At 35.7% G+C, this 12,782-nt stretch overlaps 1 protein-coding gene across 1 annotated transcript in view; it reads left to right on the forward strand.

Moving 5' to 3' along the window:
• Positions 1-686: 686 nt before the first annotated feature.
• Positions 687-12,782, forward strand: part of Macc1 (MET transcriptional regulator MACC1) — an 89,483-nt gene continuing 77,387 nt past the window's right edge. Inside the window, exons 1-2 of the mRNA XM_036206402.1 lie at positions 687-749; positions 8,330-8,475. The gene's annotated coding sequence lies outside the window, so the exon portion shown is untranslated. The remainder of the gene's footprint in view (positions 750-8,329; positions 8,476-12,782) is intronic.

Raw genomic sequence — 12,782 nt, forward strand, 5'->3', positions numbered from 1 at the left:
AAAATTTAAAGTCAATTTTGTTATATTGTATGTATATTTCTTACTCTTGTGTAAGGTATTATGTTTATGCAGCTTATATAAAAATATAATGTATACTTAAAATTGATATTAATAGTCATCTATAATAGTCAAACTTAAAGTCATGTTAGTTAGGTTTTCTAGGTATACAAAGATATATTTCAATTAGATAGGTGATCTTCAAACACTTCAAATACCTACATAATATGTCATTTAAAATGTTTTAAGAGCTTAGACTCTTCTAGACAGTGAAACACATCTGTTACTGGAAGCACCAATTACTTCAAAAAGGGTGATGGGTATTGAAGAAACTCCTTATGGAGTTTGCTTTCAATGTGACAAGGCTAGCCATTTTGGAAAGAAACTGTTCTTGCCTAGACTGCTTGACAGTACACTGTATAAACTGAAAATATAGGACCTACAGGAAAGTGACTGCTAAACTTTGCCCAAACATGGCAGGATGGTCCTTCAATGTTCCTGCTTCACATAAGAAAATGCTGGACATTCTGCAGGACACAGAGGAATACAACTGATGAACTTTGCCAAAATAGGTGGGACAGTCCTTCAAATTTCCTGCTTCACTAAGGAGTCTACCATATACTCTAGGCCTGTAGGCTGAAGATGGATGCCTTGATGTTACAGAAGAATTTTGGGTGACTGTCCAGGCAGCCAGATGTCTGTCATTTCTAGAGTTTTGGAATTTTTTGGCAATGCACTTCATGTTTACTCAGGTAATATTATATCCTTCTAGGGTCTGTGATGGAGTTGGAGACTAGATAGTTATTGTAGTTTTTCTTAGTTATGATAAAAGGTAAATTAGATATGAAACTTTAGACTCACAAAGATAGGATTGATGATAGAGTATTTTCTTTAATTTTGCCAAATACAAATATATTAGATATTGTAACTGTAATTCTTGCTTTATAACTGTTTTGCTATATGTAATTTTACTATATTAAAGTGAAAACCTTCCTTTTTGATTAGACAGAAAGGGAAAAGTGGTGTGGGATGTCTTTCTGTATGCTGTGAATATGTTTTGCTCTCATTGGTTGGTAAATAAAGCTGTTTGGTCAATGATGAGACAGAATAAGGTTAGGCAATATATTCAAACTGAAGACAGAGGTGAAGAAGGGTGGAGCTAGAGCAGATGTTGGGAGCTGCCCAAGAAGCAAGATGTGAAAGAACTAGTAAACCACAGGACATGTGGTGATGCATAGATGAATAGAAATGGATTAATTTAAATGTAAGAGCTAGCTAATAAGCCTGAGCTATTGGCCAAGCATTTGTAATCAATAGAAGCCTTTGAGTGAATGTTTAAAAGTGGCTGCAGGATGTGGTGGGACAGAGAAAAACCTCTGGTTACAAGTTCCATTACTCATCTCCATCCCTCCAGAATCCTACCCACAAAACAATCCAAGTCTGATGAGTGTTATTTGATTGTGTGATAGTCATGCTATTTCCTCCTAGATTTTAAGAGTTCATTTCAGAGCCTAGATCTCTAGGCTAAGTTTGTGCTATGTGACTTTGTTGCTTATATTGGATTCCACCAGTGATTTCACTTGAGTCTGAGTTGTGCATATACATCTATGCTACCTGTTTCTATAGGTGTCAAATATTGTTTCATTCCATAAATATTTGTTAAGAAGCTACTATGTCCTGAAGATGTAGCTGTAAATGAGATGGTCAATTTCTTCACTTTTATAAGACTTAAATTCTAGTAAGGGAGTCAGGCAACAATTACACTGACAGATCTATAATATGGTTGTAGATAATCAAAACAGTGTAATGAGATAATATATTTTGTATTATAATGGAGTGTTGTGGATATCGCTTTGTATGCTATGAATGTGTTGCTCTGATTGGTTAATAAATAAAGTGCTGATGGCCAGTAGCCATGCAGGAAGTATAGGCAGGACAAGGAGAGAGGAGAATTCTGGGAACAGAAAGGCTGAGTCAGGAGATGATGCCAGCCTCTGCCACTTCCACCACCACTAGTAGCAAAATGTAAAGATACCGGTAAGCCACAAGCCATGTGGCAACGAATAGATTTATAGAAATGGGTTAATTTAAGATGTAAGATCTAGTTAACAAGAAGCCTGGACCATTAGGCCATACAGGTTTAATTAATATAAGCCTCTGTGTGTTTATTTGGATCTGAGTGGCTGCAGTCCTGGGTTGGTCTGGAAAAAAAACTTCAGCTACAATGGATTATCTGTATTACCCTTTCACATGAAGAATAGATTAAGATATTAGGAAGAGTATTGATACTCCTATCTTTTGTTGTCTCTGGAAAGAGTAATGATATTTGCATCTGGCTCATTTCACTTGTTATAATGTCTTCCAGGCACATGCATGTTTTGGAAAATGGCAAGATTTTTTTTTGTGTGTGTGTTTTTTTAAAGAATAAGTAACATTCTATTGTAACAGTGTGTGTGTGTGTGTGTGTGTGTGTGTGTGTGTGTGTGTCTGTATTTATACACTATGCACATAACATTTTTCTTATCACTCATAACATTAATTTTAAGAAAATAGCACAAATTCAGAAACAGAGAATGAAACAATGCTTGCCTTGAGTTGGTGAGTCAGGCAGAGAAGAGATAAATGGGAGTTGCTTCTCAAAAGAAGCACATTAGTATGTCTGTAGGATGAACATCTCCAGTGTTGTAACTACACAGACTTAATGAAATTATGATATCTTTGGGGTTTTGTTTCATGGGTAGATTTTAGTGGTTCTTGTGGTGAAATAATAAATATGTTAATTTACCTCACTATAGAAATCACTTTATTATCTCTATGTATCCCAAAATGTTACAATGCAAACATGAATTATACACTATAAAATTTGTATTTTTTACCTAACTAGTAATTGTGCTGTTTAGAGATCCTGAATGGCTTCAAGTCACAATGTCAACATCCCTCTACCTCCACTACAAGCTTGTGTCAAATAATTCAGGGTTACTCCTATAGTGAAAAAAAAAATGAAGTTAATAATAGATAATGGCCAATGAATAGCAAAAGTTTATTATAATCTAGGCACCTGGCTAAGTACTTTGCATAAAATTATTAAATTTATTTCATTGAATTTCATTTAATAAAAATAAAAATGCCATGAACTAAACAGTATAGTATTTCTATTGTGGGCAGAAGCCCCAAAGGTGTTAAATGTCTTACTCATGTTTACAAATGTATCAAGGGATCAGGAATGGGCCAAGGTCTCATCTCTTAAACACATCCATCTATGTGAAGTGAATAGAGTTCATATCAGATTTTAAGTGAAAAGTAGTGAATTTCAGGATACAAGTCATGGACTGTCTGAGTGTGGCTAGTGGTCTTAATCAGTTAGAGAGAAGTCCAATTGCTAAAAACCACAGTTCTTGAGTCTTTCTGCTTTACCTGGGGTTGTTGCCAAAGACCACAACAGATAAGCTATTGAACACAGCAGTGCAGGTTGATCCATGCACATAGCTCTAAGTTGGTGAGGAGTCCCAGACAATAAATAACTGGCTGAACCTTGAACAGTCAAGGGTACGTGCAGAAAGGGGGCTACTGCAAGGACTATGTCTTTTGTTCATGGCCTTCCCAGAAACTATGAGGAAAATGAGATAACTTTTCTCTGCCAGAATATTTCGACAGAACTCTCAGTGAAGTATCTGTAGGGTGTTCCTGGAAAGAACAAGGGAAAAGCCTTTCAAATATCATGAACTCAAAAAGGTATTTGTAGTTGGTGGATACTTGGACTTTAGTACTTAAGACTTTCTAGTCCTTGATGTTTACCTGACATGTATGATTTTCTGTCTCCTGTGTATGTTAAAAATAAATTATTAATGTTTGCAGTTACCTCTCTGATCAGGTGTTTGTTAATACAACCAGCATTGATTGAGAATGCCCTTTTTGTGTCAAGCACTGGTTAGAGGGTTGGAATATTGGTCTATTTACCTTACTACTATAATGTGCTGTGCTATAGCATGCTTTACTACAGTTAATATAATCAAAGATTGAGTAAATTTGTAAAGAAATTTGTTTAGTTCTTAGCTCTAGAGGTTTCAGGATGAGGTGCTGCATCTGGCATTTACCTCACTGACCAAGCTCCAAAGTGGCATGGGAAACAGCAAGACAAGGAATGGAAGCTTGCATGTGTACATGTTTGTATATGCACATGCCCTGCAGTCCGTCTCTCTTTTCCTTTTTATGGAGCTGTCAGTGTTCAGACATGGAAGCTACAGCCTGATGGTCTTATTCAGTTATGAGCATTCCCAAAGGCTCCAGTTCTGAACACTTGAATTAAGCATCTATAACTTCTTGATACCTCACAATAGGTGTTAAACTTCAATATTCATTTTGAAGGGAACAAAATACATTCAAATTGGTATGTATAAAAGTTAAAGTTAAATTGTGTTTTAAAGGTGCTTGCAGAATATCCCTTCTTTCTTCCTATATTTAATGCATATTATTAGTTTGTGATACTAAGAATGGAACCTAAGACCTTACACGTGCCAGGCAAATGTTCTACCACTGAGTTGTATTCTTGCCTAAGTAAGTACATACTATGACACAAAATACTATGTAATGTTATAGACTGTGGTTTATAACCCCAAAACAAGGACAAATACCCATTAGAGCTTATAAACTAGCCATTCTAAAGCAGAGAGAGAGAGAGAGAGAGAGAGAGAGAGAGAGAGAGAGAGAGAGAGAGAGCACCCCTATGACATATGTTGAGTTGAAGGTGAGATATAGACATTACGGAAAAAAAAAAAAAAAAGTCGGGAAAAAAAGACTAAAATCTGACCTGGGAAATAAGAGAATGGGAGGAAAATGGAAGAATTTATTATCTAATATTTGTTTTTTAAAGGTGTTATTTGCAGAGTTGAGAATGAATGAGGGTCTTGGAGCTTTTCCTATGCTTTCTATTCATTTTTGTTGTTGTTGTTTATATTACAGTGAGGTGAACAGTAAAGGGACTGAAGAGCTGTAAGGGAGTAAGTGGGGAAATCCATTCAAAATGAGCAGTTTTTAAGATTTCAGAGGATGGCTTCTAGAGAATTAATGACTCTCCATAGAATAGTGTAACAAGATAAACATCTTAGGCCTCAAAACAATGGAAAAGAGTGGTTTTCAACAGTAAATTGACACACTGGGAACATTTTTATCTGATATTCTGAATCTTCAATTAAAGACTCTATTGAAAGTATTTGGCATGACAGTCCTCTCATTATTGCTTCATAAAGTCATTGGTGAGGTCAACAGCTACAGAAAAAAAATGATATGATTTTATGTCAGGTCAAGAAATGCAGAAATATTCTTTTCACTAATGAAAATTTACTTCCTCATTTTGACAAGGTACTTTTTAAAAAACTACTGTCTCTCTAGGGTGCTGACACTTTCTTACTTGGCAAAATTTGTATGGTTTTCTGATCTCTAATTAATTCAGTATAATTATTTCCAAGGCTGCTTAAAAGTTAAGTTGTGAGAAAACCACTTCAATGTGACTGAAATTCTGTGGTTGACAGCTAGGTGGTCAGACATGAATCTAGTATTTTTTTTCCACACCTCTCTGACTCTCCAAATCATGTTCTTATTAAGACTGCAATGTCAGAGCATTCTCTAGCTATTCAGCCACGTTTTATGTCACTTATCCTGAGCCTGGGCACAGCTGCTGTACATGAAAACTCTAGCAGGGGAGAAAGAGAGGATGCCAGTCTTAGCATCCCTGGATCATAATTATTACAAAGGAAACCCAGGTCAGAACATTCTTGTCATGGTCTTCAAAGAGCATGCTCCATCACTTTCTGGGGCTGCCTTGCATATCTGTGCTAGGGAAATAGCTAGTTCCCAGAAGTCAAAATGGAGAGCCATCCAGGTCTTGTTCATTTGCACCTTAGTTCTCTATGCCACATTGTCCATCTCATTCTTTTATTTGATACCCCTATGAATAACTAAGGTCTTCATTACTAAGATGAGATCCTAAATGAGCAGTAACTTGTTAGAAAAGCAGATGTAAGCCCCTATTTCTAGGTGAATCATAATATGTTTTTTTTTTTTTTTTTAACCAGAAGCTCAGCTTGTATTGGAGTCTTTCACATCCACACACGTTCTAGTATCCTTTCTCTGTCAAACCTGCTACCCCATAGCATCTTTAGTTCTTTGATATAGTTATGTTTTCCTTATCTCTCAAGGACAGGCTTTCATATAATTAGTATATTCCAATTTATTTTTATGTTACCCTGAAACATGCCCAGAATTCTGGTTTCTTTTCCATCTAGAGTGCATATGTAGGAGCCATTGCCTCTCAGCACTCTTTCATTTCTACCTTACCTGACAGCTTGCCACTTTCCCCTTCTCAGCCCAGGGCATTAACACTTTTCTAGGCAAGAGCTCTTGACTAGGGTAGAGTAAATGGTCCATCACATTACTTCTGACTATAGTGACTAGTGACCACAAAGAATGAGCATGTGACCACTTTGACGGAATGAGAAAACAACTAGATTGGTCTGGGATTTCAGGGGAGGAAGACGTCTTACTTTTGAGGGGTTTCAAGATGATAGGTGTTGGGTTCTGGAGTTCCTCTTGTGCTCATTTCTACCTTTATACCTAGGCAGAAGTGAACTGATGTTCAGCAATTTCCTCCAACCATTCTACTTTTCATTCTGAAATGAATGGTCATGGGGACAGGGGAGAATATGAACTTTTAGGCCTCTGTACTGAGCAAGGGAAGCTTTTTATGACTGTTGTGCTCTAAGCTCAGACATGTAGACTATGTAAGACCCCCCTCATTATCACAATATAACTTGAATGAAAGAGAAGCAGCCTCACCCACCATTTTTCATTTATTATTCATAGCTCATGAAATGTAGCCCCTAAGTCAGTTAAAAGTTGCCTGTTAGCCATGCCCTACCCACACAGACTGAATTGTTTCCTTTTTGTGCTTCTTTTTCTTTCCACAAATTTTGTTAATACTTAGCCATTATGGTATTGTGATTTCTTAAAGAACATGTTTATCACTTTATTTGTCCAGAGATCCATCCACATTATCCACTCATCAATCTCATGGAGTCTGCAGAGGATTGATTCCATGATCCATATAGATACCAAAGTATTTGATATAGATATACAAATATCTTGTATAACATTCCAGAATATTTGTAGATAACTTGAAGATATTCTCCTGTATACTTTAAACCATTTCATGGTTATTTATAATACCTTGAACAAAGTCAATAATGTATAGATAGTAGTTACATTATTTAGAGAATGATAGTTAAGAAATAAAAATCTGCACATGTTCAGTTATGATGCAATATAACTGTATCCTATCTTTGCCTAGTTGAATCCACAACTGAGGAAACCATGGGCAAGTATGGCTATCTCTCTATTGATAAATATTTAATACATACATTAAGGAAAAGCTTTTGAAAAGCTGTCTCCTTTTAATCTCCTTCATGACATTTTGTTCTTTTTGTTTTCTAAAACTCTTTATTTCTCTCTCCCTCTGAATAAGCTGTTTTATCTTTCTTTTTCTCATATACTTTTTTATTTTTGCTATAGCATAAGATTTTTATCTTCCTATTTCAGAAATCACTTGAGCTTCTAGAACTTTGGCCATTTATTCATGAATGATTTCAGGAATATTTGTCTTTAGGGATAACTTAGTGCTTTTCTTGAAAGGATTCACTAATGTTTGGTTAATTGTTGTGGGTTCCTTGTCTATTGGCTTTGTGAGAACCTTACACAATATTAAGAGAGGAAGAAAAAAGAATCAAAGCCTGTGTACATTTTCAAGTAAACACTGATATTTAATTATAGGGTAATTTTCAAATAGCTGTGAGTCATTCATGCTAAGCACTTTAATAGTGTTAGTCATTTACTTTTAGCAAGAGTCTTTCAAGGCAGGTAGATTTATTATTTCCACTTTACAAAGGAGTCTCATGAGGCAGAGAGAGAGGAGGGGGAGGGAGAGAGAATTCTATCACATACCCATCTCTATCCATGTGAGTAAGCTAGAAGGATACATAGTGTTTGGCTTTAACAATAAGCATTTATTGAAAACTACTTCCCCAGTTTTTCATTCAATTTTCTTCAAATAAAGGGACTGAAAAAGGCCTTACCTTCCTGTGTACATTCAGTAACTCGGCCTTCTAGGATTTTTCATTGCCTCTTCAATAAGCAGTCACTCATAGTAAAACTTTGCTCCAAATCTAGCAATAATACTTTTGTTTGTCTCAGGTACACCAAAGCATTTTATAAGTATAAAAAGCAAGAAGACAACCTAGCCAGTGGCATAGATAAATTTTTTTTTGTGTGTGTGTGATTCCAGGCAGGACAGAGGCCTGTATTGGCTCCTCAGCAGCCTTATGAAGAGAAAGGGAAACAGATTACTTCATCATGGTAATTCTTACAGAAGAGAAACCCATGAACTGAGCATAAGCCACACTCCTCAGAAAGGCAACTGTGACTTCAAAGGTAAGTCATCCATAGACACTCCAAAGGTTCTGACCTCTGGATGGTTTTGATCACTTGTTTCCTTCTAATCTGTGAAAGAAAGAAACTAAATTCTGTAGTGATTTATGACTGGAAATGTCAGGGTGTGTCTGCACAACAGATTTGAGGGTGTCTGTGCAGGTCTGTGTTGACATATATATTGTAGAGGAAGCTGCTATATCAATTTGCTTTACCAAATAAAGATGCAAGCTATTCTCATTGTCAACTTTTGATCTGACTTTCTTCTTAAAACAAGTTGTACATGACTATTTATGGATACCTTGGGAAGTTCTGGAAATAAAGATACCAGGAGTAGAATCTTGACTCTTTGGCTAGATGTGCAACCTTGGACAAACTTACCTTGTTCACATATAAGTGGAAGGTGTGAGAAGTACTATTTTGTAGGATATTAAGAGGATTAAATGAAAATATTCATGTCAAATGGATAAAGGGATTTCTCCAGTGTCTGAGTGGCATTTGGTAGTACTGAGTATAAGTTGTGCCCCCGGAAGTTGCACTGCCTATAAAAATATGAGGTATCTAGGGCTTTGTCATGAGTCACATTTGATAATGGTTAATATATTGACTGTTATAATCAATGTAGAGTAAGCCTTTATTAAATACTAACCTTGCAATGGAATAGAGTACAAAGAGAAAGTAGCCTGGGCCCAGTTCATATGTCCCCATCACATGTACATGCTTGATAGCAGAAGCCATTGCCTGTTAAGCCATCTCACTGGTCATACCATCCATATGTATTTTTTCTTTTTCTTTTTTTCTTTTATTGAAAATAGAATATTATCTCACAGAATATATCCTGACTATGATTTGCCCTCACTCTATTCATTCCAGTTTCTCTGTACCTCCCCTCCCATCTGGATCTACTCCCTCTCTATCTCTCTTAGAATAGAATAGGCTTCTAAGAAATAATAATGAAATATAACAAATTAAAACATAAGATAAAACAAAAACTATCCTACTGAAGTTGGAGAAAACAAACAGAAGGGAAAAAGCCCAAGAGGTGGCATAAATAAACAGAGACCTACTCATCTACACACTCAGGAATCCCATAAAAACACTAAACTGGAAGTCATAATATATATACCAAGAACTTTGCAGATCTATGCAGGCCCTGTGCATGCTGCTTCAGTCTCTGTGAGTTCATATGAGTCTTGATCATGTTGATTTAGAGGGCCTTGTTTTCTTAGCGTCATTCTTTCCTTCTGACATCCAATTTAGGGCTGAGTGCTCTGTGGTCTCTCACTCTTTGTGTAAAGTCTGGCTGTGGGTCTCTGTATTTGTTCATCTGCTGCTGGAGGAGGCTTTTCTGATGATGGTTGAACAAAGCACTGACCTAATAAATACAGCAGAATGTCATTAGGAGTCATTTCATCATTATTTTTTATAATAGCTGAAGCTTTTTATAAGTCAAGCAATTATTAAGTATATATTACTCAAACATTCCTTCAGTCTGTGAAAAGTTAGAAACTGACACACAGAGATTCAACAATATGCTGAATGGAGAAGGTAAAATCCAAGGCTGCACTTGTTTGATTTGGAAGTTTAAGCCTTACAACCATTAGATGTGACAAAGCAGAGATTATGCTCATTTCCAGCCAGGGAGTGCTTGGCTCAGATTAAATGTCTTATATCAACATTGTGTAGCTTAATATCTGGAAAAACTAGAGTAGGAATCCGGGTGTTTGGATTTTTGCTTCACTTGCTTTTTTGACTATGCAGTGTTGAGAACATTCACAAGCACTTGAAGAATGGTTGGAAATATTGACTAAATACTTGAACTTTTTAAACTTTACCCTATTATTCATATTATTATGATTCAAGTTATATATGCTTTTAATAATCTGTATCATCTTTTGTGTGTTTGTTAATTCTTTTGGAAACTAAATGTTGCTTCTCAAAGAAACAGTAGCTGAATTAGAGATTGGATTCATAAACTAGCCAACAAAATTTCCTTAACTCTCAGGGCATGGAGATAACAATGTTCATACAAACAATTAGATTCTAATGACCACTTGGTTCTGTGGACTTATGTAAGGAGATTTGCTTTCTGGGGCAATCTAATCTCAATAAAAGCACTAGAAGCTGTGTTCACTTGGAAGAAGAAGGATAGAGGTAAATACAGAGAGGACCACCCTGTTACTCAGTGGGTCATACATTAGTCTGTGAAGGTCTGATTTTTTTCATCCTCCTATAATCTTTCCACAGCAATATAAGCACACAAGTTGCTGACTTTTGTGTGAAACAGAAGCCATCTACTCTACTAGATTACCCAGGTACCAGTCTGATTCTAAATCCTGAACACTGCAGAGAGTGATTCTTTGGAAATCATGTTTGCACCTTTTAAAGTCTGATATGTCATTGCAACCCCAACATGTAGAGTGAAGTCTGCCAGGAAAAGGATCAAAGGACAAATCAATATCAACAGCATAAATATGAAAGGAAATAGTGTGGTGGTACCACAAACTGCTTTTGTAAGAGTCTTAAATTTGTGGAGAAATCTTTTATATTGTGTGGCTTGCTTTTTGGCAAAACAAACACATCCAAATGAGTCCCAGGGCTCTTTCATATTTCAGAACTCTTACTTTCATCAGCTCAGTAGTAAAAATGAAAGGGACTGTTCTCTGTTTAATTTCTTCTTTGGAATCCTGAAGCATTTCTCTAAAATATTTTAAATACTTTTTATAGTCCCCCCTTACTAAGTAGTACTTTAAGCCATTTATACAAAATATTTATTTTAAAATATACAGAATAACTTATGGAGTGTTGGTATACTGGGGATTCTAGAAAGAAGGTGGTATCAAATATCACCATGTTATAGCTGATAAAATTAGAACCATGATAAACATGTGTCTAGTTCATTGCATCTACTGAGAAGACATTTTGGGTCCTTTGAGTTGTACCAGGACAATGTTGCACAATGTCTGTTTCCTATCTCAGATTATCACACCTAAAAGCATGGGCCCTTCTCTTATTGAGAATGCTGATTTGCAGAAGGTAGGAGAGTCTTAAAAGGCAGATCTCTTTTAAGAGTTGGCCTTCTCTCACCCTTGTTTTCTCTCTTTCAGTTCTCTCTTAAGCAGACTATAGAAACTAGAAGTTCATTCCCCTAAAATGGATCACAATAAATGAAATTCCTTTCTAAAGTACAATATATAAAAGTCAAAAAGTTCATGTTCCAAATTTCTATGCCTTTAAGTGTGATTTGTGGTCATAAGAGAATTCACCCACCTACCCTGCCTGAAAGTGTAGCCTCATTCCTGAAGAGTCCTGTCCTAGATTCAGCTGGGGATAGAATGCTACACACAATGGTCAGAATGGTAGGCACTGCAGATTTCCCCTGGGTCATTACCGTGAGGTCATGCTTCAATTGTGTCTACTCACACTTCTGCATGACTGGATATTCTTCATGTGATCTAAACAGTGTTCTATGAGCTTTGGGTCTAGAGTTTGAAAGGATTCTGTATCAGGCATGAGTTTTGTTGTTGTTTTCCTCAGTGACCTGTGGCAGTCATGACCCCTGTAATACGGGAGAAGATGTTACTTTTTACCCTAGAACTTCAACAAATATATGCTGTTCATATTTTAAAGGTAGTCTTCAGTACAAAGAAGTTATAGATAACCATTCAATAGTAAGAATCTTCCCTTTAGAAAGAAAAATTGTTATAAGTAAATTATAATCTCAAAAGAAAAAAATGAATTACACATCTTACAAAGTTGATATGGGCACCAAATTATTAGTTTAAAAATTAGAAATAAAAAGAAATGAATTTAAAAAAAAATCTTCCCTTGAAGTCTCTATGACAGTGTTTCTAATTATCTTCATGATCTTTACAGATATCTAAGAATCATGCTGGCACCATTAAAAGTTAGTGACCAGAACAATTCCCAAGAAATTAGGAATTTCCAAGAAATTATAGTCTTAGTATAGTTTTTAAGGATGGATATGATAAGAGCAAGTCTGTTTTCTAGATTCAGATAATGTCTATTTTATAGATACAGATAATGGGAACACATGACTTCCATGTAGTAATAACAAAATTCACTCATTAGATGTCTTCAAGAAGTTAATACCTTAAAAAGTAACAAAATTCATTCATTAGGTGTCTTTACGAATTTAATGAATTAAAATGCTATGGAATGTTGAAAGTAATTTGACTACTCAGATAAATTAATGTGAATAGTACTCTTTCTACTTTTAGAATTAGACATTTGAAATTGGATCTTTAATATAATGAAACTGTTAGTCACATTCATTATAAAAGCCCCAA

This window comes from Onychomys torridus, chromosome 14 (genome assembly GCF_903995425.1).
Source record: "Onychomys torridus chromosome 14, mOncTor1.1, whole genome shotgun sequence".
Classification (NCBI taxonomy): Eukaryota; Metazoa; Chordata; class Mammalia; order Rodentia; family Cricetidae; genus Onychomys; species Onychomys torridus.